The sequence below is a fragment of the Cylas formicarius genome, unplaced genomic scaffold (genome assembly GCF_029955315.1).
Source record: "Cylas formicarius isolate icCylForm1 unplaced genomic scaffold, icCylForm1.1 PGA_scaffold_167__1_contigs__length_11916, whole genome shotgun sequence".
In the NCBI taxonomy this organism is placed as follows: Eukaryota; Metazoa; Arthropoda; class Insecta; order Coleoptera; family Brentidae; genus Cylas; species Cylas formicarius.
In genome coordinates this window covers 2,501-11,916 of record NW_026844244.1, presented here as the reverse complement: position 1 = coordinate 11,916, position 9,416 = coordinate 2,501, and the positions used below count along the sequence as shown (strand labels likewise).

General features: G+C 45.5%; 2 non-coding genes across 2 annotated transcripts; both read right to left on the bottom strand.

Moving 5' to 3' along the window:
* Positions 1–394: 394 nt before the first annotated feature.
* Positions 395–549, bottom strand: LOC132695927 (5.8S ribosomal RNA). The gene has a single exon (XR_009617923.1). It is a non-coding gene; the product is annotated as a 5.8S ribosomal RNA (ribosomal RNA).
* Positions 550–1,115: 566 nt separating this feature from the next.
* On the bottom strand, positions 1,116–3,045 carry LOC132695928 (small subunit ribosomal RNA). Its single transcript, XR_009617924.1, has one exon. It is a non-coding gene; the product is annotated as a small subunit ribosomal RNA (ribosomal RNA).
* Between the last annotated feature and the right edge of the window lie 6,371 nt (positions 3,046–9,416).

Here is a 9,416-nt window from a genome sequence, read left to right as displayed (position 1 = left end):
CCACTCGTTACGCGGCCGCAAACGATCAGACGTCGGACACCTTTTCTTCTTATCGAGAAAATAACGGACACGACGATCGTCAATTTTGCGCGGACCTGCGACATACGCGGGCGGTTTTAATTACGCTCGTCTCTCGCGCTTTTAAGCGAGCGCGACGCGACGAACCGGTGCGTCGAAAATCGACGTCGTTCGCAAACTCGGTCGCGTTCCTTAGAACGCGGCCGGAGTTTCGCTTTCGCGTTTTAAAACGTCGCGAGACCGGGTAGGAGAGAGATCGCGCGCTAAGCGCGAACGTGCTGTTGCTCCTCACTCCTTCCCGCGCTACACGTCCAACTCGCTCCGACGTTTCTCGCGCCTCGCGGGCGAAAAAACCGAGCAGTCTTTAAATTGGATACGACCCTCAGCCAGGAGTGGTCCGGGAACAGAATCCGAGGACCGCAATGTGCGTTCGAAATGTCGATGTTCATGTGTCCTGCAGTTCACAAGTTGACGCGCAATTAGCTGCGTTCTTCATCGACCCACGAGCCAAGTGATCCACCGTTTAGGGTAATCTTTTTTCGATCGGTTTAACGCTTTTCGTCTCCGAAAAAGAGTCGTCGGCGTTGTTATCGACACATACATTTTTTTTACGGAAGGCGAGGTATATACCTTTCGACGTAAAAAAAAAAAAAAAGTTCGATTTCGGGCCGGTCTATCCGACGGAACACTTCGCCGCGCGCCCTTTGTTCTTTATTATTCAGACGGTAGGCGCGCGCGCGTTCGCGTTCGGACGACCCGCGCCGGTTTAAAGTTTATATACACACCTCCTCGCGGGTCGCGGGTGGGTGTAAGTACTTTTCGGTGCTCCGGGCGAATATCGTTTGACACCTTGTCGACGGCGAGCGCGAAACTAGGTTTCGCGCTTCGAGTTCCGTCTAGGTACCCGGAATTTTGTCGGCGCTCCTCCTACTCCTACTCCTCTCTCCCCTTTTTTACGGTGGTCGAGTGGTCGTCGTAGTCGTCGAATTTAATCGCGGCCGACTTAAAGATCGACGCGAGATATTTTCGACCGAGCGTCAGCGACAAAAATTCGTTCGACTAAATAAAGACAAACTGTGTAATTTTTATTATCACTTTAATGATCCTTCCGCAGGTTCACCTACGGAAACCTTGTTACGACTTTTACTTCCTCTAAATGATCAAGTTTGGTCAACTTCCCGGACACATCGACGACGCCGAAACGCCATCGGCGTATCGGTCCGAAGACCTCACTAAATCATTCAATCGGTAGTAGCGACGGGCGGTGTGTACAAAGGGCAGGGACGTAATCAACGCGAGCTTATGACTCGCGCTTACTGGGAATTCCTCGTTCATGGGGAACAATTGCAAGCCCCAATCCCTAGCACGAAGGAGGTTCAGCGGGTTACCCGGGCCTCTCGGCCAGGGAGGACCGCTGATTCCTTCAGTGTAGCGCGCGTGCGGCCCAGAACATCTAAGGGCATCACAGACCTGTTATTGCTCAATCTCGTGCGGCTAGAAGCCGCCTGTCCCTCTAAGAAGAATTGTTTGTACGCAGACAGTAAAAACCGCGCGCGACAACGGGGCGAACCCCGAGCCGGCCGGCCTTTGAGATGTCTAAATACGCCTAGTTAGCAGGCTAGAGTCTCGTTCGTTATCGGAATTAACCAGACAAATCGCTCCACCAACTAAGAACGGCCATGCACCACCACCCACCGAATCAAGAAAGAGCTCTCAATCTGTCAATCCTTCCGGTGTCCGGGCCTGGTGAGGTTTCCCGTGTTGAGTCAAATTAAGCCGCAGGCTCCACTCCTGGTGGTGCCCTTCCGTCAATTCCTTTAAGTTTCAGCTTTGCAACCATACTTCCCCCGGAACCCAAAAGCTTTGGTTTCCCGGAAGCTGCCCGCCGAGTCATCGGAGGAACGTCGGCGGATCGCTAGCTGGCATAGTTTACAGTTAGAACTAGGGCGGTATCTGATCGCCTTCGAACCTCTAACTTTCGTTCTTGATCAATGAAAACGTTTTTGGCAAATGCTTTCGCTTCTGTCCGTCTTGCGACGATCCAAGAATTTCACCTCTAACGTCGCAATACGAATGCCCCCATCCGTTCCTATTAATCATTACCTCGGGGTTCCGAAAACCAACAAAATAGAACCGAGGTCCTATTCCATTATTCCATGCACACAGTATTCAGGCGAAGTTTTAGCCTGCTTTAAGCACTCTAATTTGTTCAAAGTAAACGTGCCGGCCCACCTCGACACTCAATGAAGAGCACCGCGGCAGGATTGAGTTGGACCGCCCGCGTGAACGGGCTAAGTCCACCGGCAGGACGTCTCGCGGCACGCCAGTTAACACCGCGGACGATGAACCGGCGGCGCGAGACACAAATTCGACTACGAGCTTTTTAACCGCAACAACTTTAATATACGCTATTGGAGCTGGAATTACCGCGGCTGCTGGCACCAGACTTGCCCTCCAATTGATCCTCGTTAAAGGGTTTAGAGTGTACTCATTCCGATTACGGGGCCTCGGATGAGTCCCGTATCGTTATTTTTCGTCACTACCTCCCCGTGCCGGGAGTGGGTAATTTGCGCGCCTGCTGCCCTCCTTGGATATGGTAGCCGTTTCTCAGGCTCCCTCTCCGGAATCGAACCCTGATTCCCCGTTACCCGTTACGACCATGGTAGGCGCAGAACCTACCATCGACAGTTGATAAGGCAGACATTTGAAAGATGCGTCGCCGGTGCGAGACCGTGCGATCAGCGTAAAGTTATTCAGAGTCACCAAGTTGAACGATGTCGGGCGCGAACCCGCCACCGATTGGTTTTGATCTAATAAAAGCACTCCTTCCGTCTCCGGTCGGACCTCTGTTTGCATGTATTAGCTCTAGAATTACCACAGTTATCCAAGTAATTGTGGGTACGATCTAAGGAACCATAACTGATTTAATGAGCCTTTCGCGGTTTCACCTTAATTTGGCTTGTACTGAAACATGCATGGCTTAATCTTTGAGACAAGCATATGACTACTGGCAGGATCAACCAGGGAGCTGTTCTACGTGTCGAGCGCGCCGCCGCCGCCGCCGCCACGGATGACGACGATCGGGCGCGGTACGACAACAAACAGTCTCTTTTTTAAAAATAATAATTACGCGCGCGAAACGCGTTTATTTTATTTTTAAATAGAAACAGACGCGACCACTTTGTGTGGCGGTGATAGCGTGCGAGTACGGAAATGAACCGTTCCCGACGCCACACTCGTTATTATTATTATTCGGACGCGATCCGTCCAATTTTTTTTTGTTGGTAATAAATATCGAGACGACGTGAGTGCGCGATCAAACAATCCGACTCGCGCGCGCATAATAAGCTTTAAAATGCGGCGCGCGTCGAACCGATGTGCCTCGGGCAACGAACGTCGATCGACGGAAATTTTCGGACATTCTCTCGATCACTCTTCGCTAGATTGAAAGCGACACGAGATTTCTCGAAAGAAACGTTCCGGATTCGCATATAAACTCGCTCGGTTAGATGAGAGTTATCGCAAATTTTTCGGAAGAAAAATATTATAGGGCGACCGCTTTCGAACCACGAAGTGCCAAATCTTACTTTAAAACACCCGCTAAGTTCGCGATCTAGCTGTATAAGGTGCGGAGCCTTAAAATGTTTTCGAACGCTCGAGCAATCGCTGCTACGAAGACGGGCCGATGGCAAACGAAAAACGGTCTACGTTCCCGTACCGATGAAGGAAACCAATTTTTCTTAAAAAATTGAACCCACGATACGAAAATGTTAAGCGAGCCAATTAATCGCGCCAAACGGTCGACTCGAAGGCGATCTAACGATCGAAAAAGCATTTTGCTCTGCGAAGGGAGAAGTGTCTATACGCACGACGCGGCGGTCGCGCTCGAGACCATCTCACCTATTATAGGTAACGGACCATTCCTTAGTCTTCCGAACGTTTCACGTGAAAACCCGAATATCGGCTGCGGCGGGCAAATAAAGTTCGGAGCGAAACTTTCGCTCGTGGTTACGTTCGATTTGGTTAAAGCGGGCACTTTTTCAAATATTTTTTTTTCTTTACTTACTTTTGTTAACTGACCGCCGGTTCCGGTTCCGACTTAAAAATAAATCGCCGTCCCCGGATTTTGTCGGACGATACTCTCCATCATTTTTAATTTCGGGTGTTTGCATTTTTTTTTCTCGCGATTTAATAAATTCATTATTAAACATTTATAAGTCCGTCTTCTTTAATATTGCGGACCAGCGGGAAGAGAGTTTTGTTTTTTTTTTTTTATTTTATTCATTTTAACATATACTCCCATAAAAGGTTTTTGCCGCTAGCCGCGAGCAGAGAAAAATAAGCAAAACTAACCGAAACAAAGCAAAAATAAGCAAAACTAACCAAAATTAACCGAATATAACCAAAATTAAACAAAACTAACCAAAAGGAACAAAAATAACCACAACTAAGCAAAATTAATCATAACAAACCAAAATTGGCCAAAGTTCGGCAAAACAAACCAAATTATCCAAAACTAAGCAAAATTAAGCAAAAGTAGTCAAAATTAACAAAAACAAGCCAAACTTATCCTGAACAAACCAAAACTAACGATAATTAAGCAAAAATAGGAAACGTTCACAAAAACTAACCGAAACGAACCATAACTAACTAATAGCGGCCGAAACTGGAAATAATAAACCAAAGTAAACAAAACTAAGCAAAATTAAGCAAAAGTAGTCAAAATTAACAAAAACAAGCCAAACTTATCCTAAACAAACCAAAACTAACGATAATTAAGCAAAAATAGGAAACGTTCACAAAAACTAACCGAAATGAACCCTAACTAACTAATAGCGGCCGAAACTGGAAATAATAAACCAAAGTAACCAAAACTAAGCAAAATTAAGCAAAAGTAGTCAAAATTAACAAAAACAAGCCAAAATTATCCTAAACAAACCCAAAACTAACGATAATCCTAACTAACCAATAGCGGCCGAAACTGGAAATAATAAACCAAAGTAACCAAAACTAGCGAAAATTCAGCAAAAGAAACCAAAATTAACCGTGTAACAAACCCAAATCAACCAAACCAAAAAAAAAAACATGCAAAACTTCACCAAAACGAACCACAATTCGCAAAAACTAAACAAACACAAACAAAATTAAGCACACTCAAATAAAAAGTAATCAAAACTACGTTCAACACGAACTGACCTAATTAAATAAAAAAATAGGAAAATTCAATTTTGCTAACCAAAAACGTCAATCGAAATAAACGCGAAACCGGGTTCCTGCCATTTATTTCGACGATAAGCACTTTTATCTAACTATGATTCGAAAAAAAAAAAAATAAGAAAGAAAGATATGAATAAACGAATTGATTAATATATAAAAATTGTGGTTCTGAAAAGAACCGTTTTTGGTGAATTTACACTCTCCAAGTCGACGCTCATTTATTTAGAACTGGTGTATTTTGTGACGGCTTTGGTCCCTTCACTGACGGCGTGCTTGGCCAACTCTCCGGGCAACAACAATCTCACGGCCGTTTGAATCTCTCTGCTAGTAATAGTGGATCGCTTATTATAGTGAGCCAAACGAGAAGCTTCGGCGGCAATCCTTTCGAAAATGTCGTTTACGAACGAATTCATAATGGACATGGCTTTGCTCGAAATGCCAGTATCCGGATGAACTTGCTTCAACACTTTGTAAATGTAAATTGCGTAACTCTCCTTCCTCCTGCGTTTCTTTTTCTTATCACTCTTCGAAATATTTTTTTGAGCCTTGCCGGCTTTTTTCGCCGCTTTACCGCTTACTTTCGGTGGCATTTTCTACAATCGATTAGACGCGCGCAAAGTAACGGACTGACAAGGCCCACACCGGGCCGCAGCTATTTATTTGAGAACCGAGTCGGCCGACAAGCTCCGCCCCCGGGCATCGTTCGCCGAAGCGCTAATCCCATTGGTCCATGCCCATGTCCTATAAATAGCGCGCCCACGGTCTGCGAGAGCGTCATTGTGCTGTTAACGTTCGTGCGTGTACTATTAACGGTAATAACGATGTCGGGACGCGGAAAAGGAGGCAAAGTCAAAGGGAAAGCGAAGTCTCGTTCTAGCAGGGCCGGTTTACAGTTTCCGGTAGGTAGAATTCACCGATTACTTCGGAAAGGAAACTATGCGGAGAGGGTCGGCGCCGGAGCTCCGGTATATTTGGCGGCCGTAATGGAATATTTGGCCGCCGAAGTTTTGGAATTGGCCGGTAACGCGGCGAGGGACAATAAGAAAACCAGAATCATTCCGCGACATTTACAACTGGCGATCCGAAACGACGAGGAATTGAACAAATTATTATCGGGAGTAACGATCGCTCAGGGAGGTGTTTTGCCGAACATTCAAGCGGTTCTTTTGCCCAAGAAAACCGACAACAAAGCAAAATAAAAATTGCGGCGAGGGAAGACGATGGGAAAACGGTCCTTCTAAGGACCACAAATACTTTTCTATTTGAGATTTCGTTTCGTTTATTTAACAGATTATTAAAAAAAAAAAAAAAAAGAAACGTTCCTTCTTTTTACGTTTTCTCTTTCGGACTATAAGAAAACCGGTATAATACCTCGACATTTACAATTGCCGATCCCAGGAATTGAACAAATTATTATCCGAAGTTAAGATCGCTAGGTGGTTCTGTTGCCTAAGAAAACCGACAACAAAGCTAAATAAAGTTTTCGCCGGGAAGGAAGACGGTTCTTGTAAGGACCACAAATACTTTTCTATTTGAGATTTCGTTTCCTTTATTTCACAGATTTAATAATCACACTAACACGGGGAGAAATTAAAAATTCAAAACTTACCTCGACTCGATAATGGTTTGTTGGGCATTATACTCGAAATAACGAATAATCTTTGGAACGTATTTTGTGGTTCTGAAAAGAACCTTTTTTTTTTTTTTTTGTGTTTCCGCAAGATCGACGAAAAATTTAGCCACCAAATCCGTAAAGAGTTCTACCTTGTCTTTTTAGGGCGTACACCACGTCCATTGCCGTTACCGTTTTTCTTTTGGCGTGCTCCGTATAGGTTACCGCGTCTCTGATGACGTTTTCCAAAAACACCTTTAAAACGCCACGAGTTTCTTCGTAAATCAATCCGGAAATTCGTTTCACGCCTCCGCGACGGGCCAATCTTCTAATGGCCGGCTTGGTTATTCCCTGAATGTTATCCCTCAACACTTTGCGATGTCGCTTTGCACCACCTTTTCCCAAACCTTTGCCGCCTTTCCCTCTACCGGTCATTTTTAATACGAGCCGAGTTCTCTGATCGATATATAACAAACAAAACCGTCCGAAGTGCCACGATCAACTGACCGAAAACGGTCCGGCGCTTCGGTTTTGTCGAGTCGGAATTCGCCACGCCCAAAAAGGTCGATTGGACCAATGAGAAGAGAAAACGCTCGGGTACAAATTAAACGGACGGACGTTCGTGCGGCCATTATCTGTCGACGAGTGTTAGTGATTTGGTGTTCTAGTACGTCCGCGAACGTGTTTTATTATCATGGCCAGAACCAAGCAGACCGCTCGTAAATCGACCGGAGGAAAAGCGCCCCGAAAGCAGTTGGCGACCAAAGCGGCGAGAAAAAGTGCACCGGCAACCGGAGGAGTTAAAAAACCTCATCGCTACAGACCGGGCACCGTGGCTTTGAGAGAAATTAGACGTTATCAAAAGAGCACCGAACTATTGATCCGAAAATTACCGTTCCAACGACTGGTCAGAGAAATCGCTCAAGACTTTAAAACGGATCTGCGTTTCCAAAGTTCCGCGGTAATGGCGTTGCAAGAAGCGAGCGAAGCTTATCTCGTCGGTCTTTTCGAAGATACAAATTTGTGCGCCATTCATGCCAAACGAGTAACGATCATGCCGAAAGATATTCAATTGGCGAGGCGTATCAGGGGAGAGAGAGCTTAAGATTAATAATAATCTCTTTTATTATTATTAACAACAAACCGGTTCTTTTAAGAACCACAAATCATTTTCCTTTAAGATTTCGTTAAAAATTGAAAATAAAAAATAAAACTTTTTCATTTATTAATTATTTGAGAACGGCCCGGTTGGATTTTTTTTTTTTTCGCAACTAACGACGTCTTTAAAAAAAATTATTAGTGGTTCTGAAAAGAACCCCCCCCACTCCCCGTTGCTTTGTAAAACCGGACGAGTTTTTATTTCGACCTCTGGTATATTTGGTGACGGCTTTCGTTCTTCTGCTTTTTCGCGGCGGCTTTTCCACCGGTTTTCGAAGGCATTATTATTCACAAAGAAAAGCGGTCTTCGCGATCGAAATGAGAAAAAACCCCGGCGAACGTATTTATATCGCGACGGAGTCGGTCAACAAGCTCCGCCCCCTGTTCGCTTTTCGGTGGGAGGAGCTTGTCAACGGACTTTCTTCTCATATAAATACGTTCGCGGGGATATTTCTCTTAATGTTTGCGTGATCGTCGTCGGAATCGACTACGCTTCGTTGTTAAACGAGATGCAGTTTAAAATTCGCCGGCGGATAAGTTAGAATAAGTTTGTCGTAGGGAGAACGAAATGGAAAAGAGAAAAAAGAAGAAAAAGAGAAGTCCTTTTCGAGATTTTTTAATAAATTTATACTTATATATATTTTTTAAAGAAATCGTTTTCTATTTACCCCCGAGACGCCCGGGATTCGAGTTTGCCTTTGAAGATAGTTACGAATTCGATAGCGATTTTTTTTGTGGTTCTGATAAGAACCGTTTCGAAAATTTCGTTTTTTTTTTAAACACCCATCGACGTTCTCTCGGCGGTTCATTTCTTCTTTTTGGGCGAGACGGGCTTTTTAACTTTGCCGGAAGCGGCTACGGGAGGCGATTTTGCCGTTTTGGGTTTGGGCGCTTTCGGTTTCTTCGTCGGTCCCTTGTTTGATTTTTTGGCTTTCGAAGGCGATTTGGTTTTAATCGACGCCGCTACCGCCGTTCCGGCGGCGCCTTTGGCGGTTTTCTTTTCGGCGGATTTTTTAGCTGCCGATTTCTTCTCCACGGACGACGCGGCGGCCCCGCTTTTTCCTTTTCCCTTCGGAGAGGCGGCGACCGCCTTTTTTACGGCGGGCTTCGAAGAAGCGCCACCACCACCACCTGCGGCGCCAGATTTTTCTCCGGTGGTTTTTTTCGGAGACGCTTTCTTCGTTCTGGTCACGGACTTCTTTTTTTCCGAGGATGAGGACGCGGCTCCGCTTTTCGCCGAATTAGAAGTCGAAGACGCCAATTTGAACGAACCGGACGCACCTTTGCCCTTGGTTTGAACCAAAGTTCCCGCAGCGACGGCCGACTTCAAGTACTTTTTAATGAAAGGAGCCACTTTTTCGGCGTCCACTTTGTAGTTGGCGGCCACGTATTTTTTTATGGCTTGCAACGA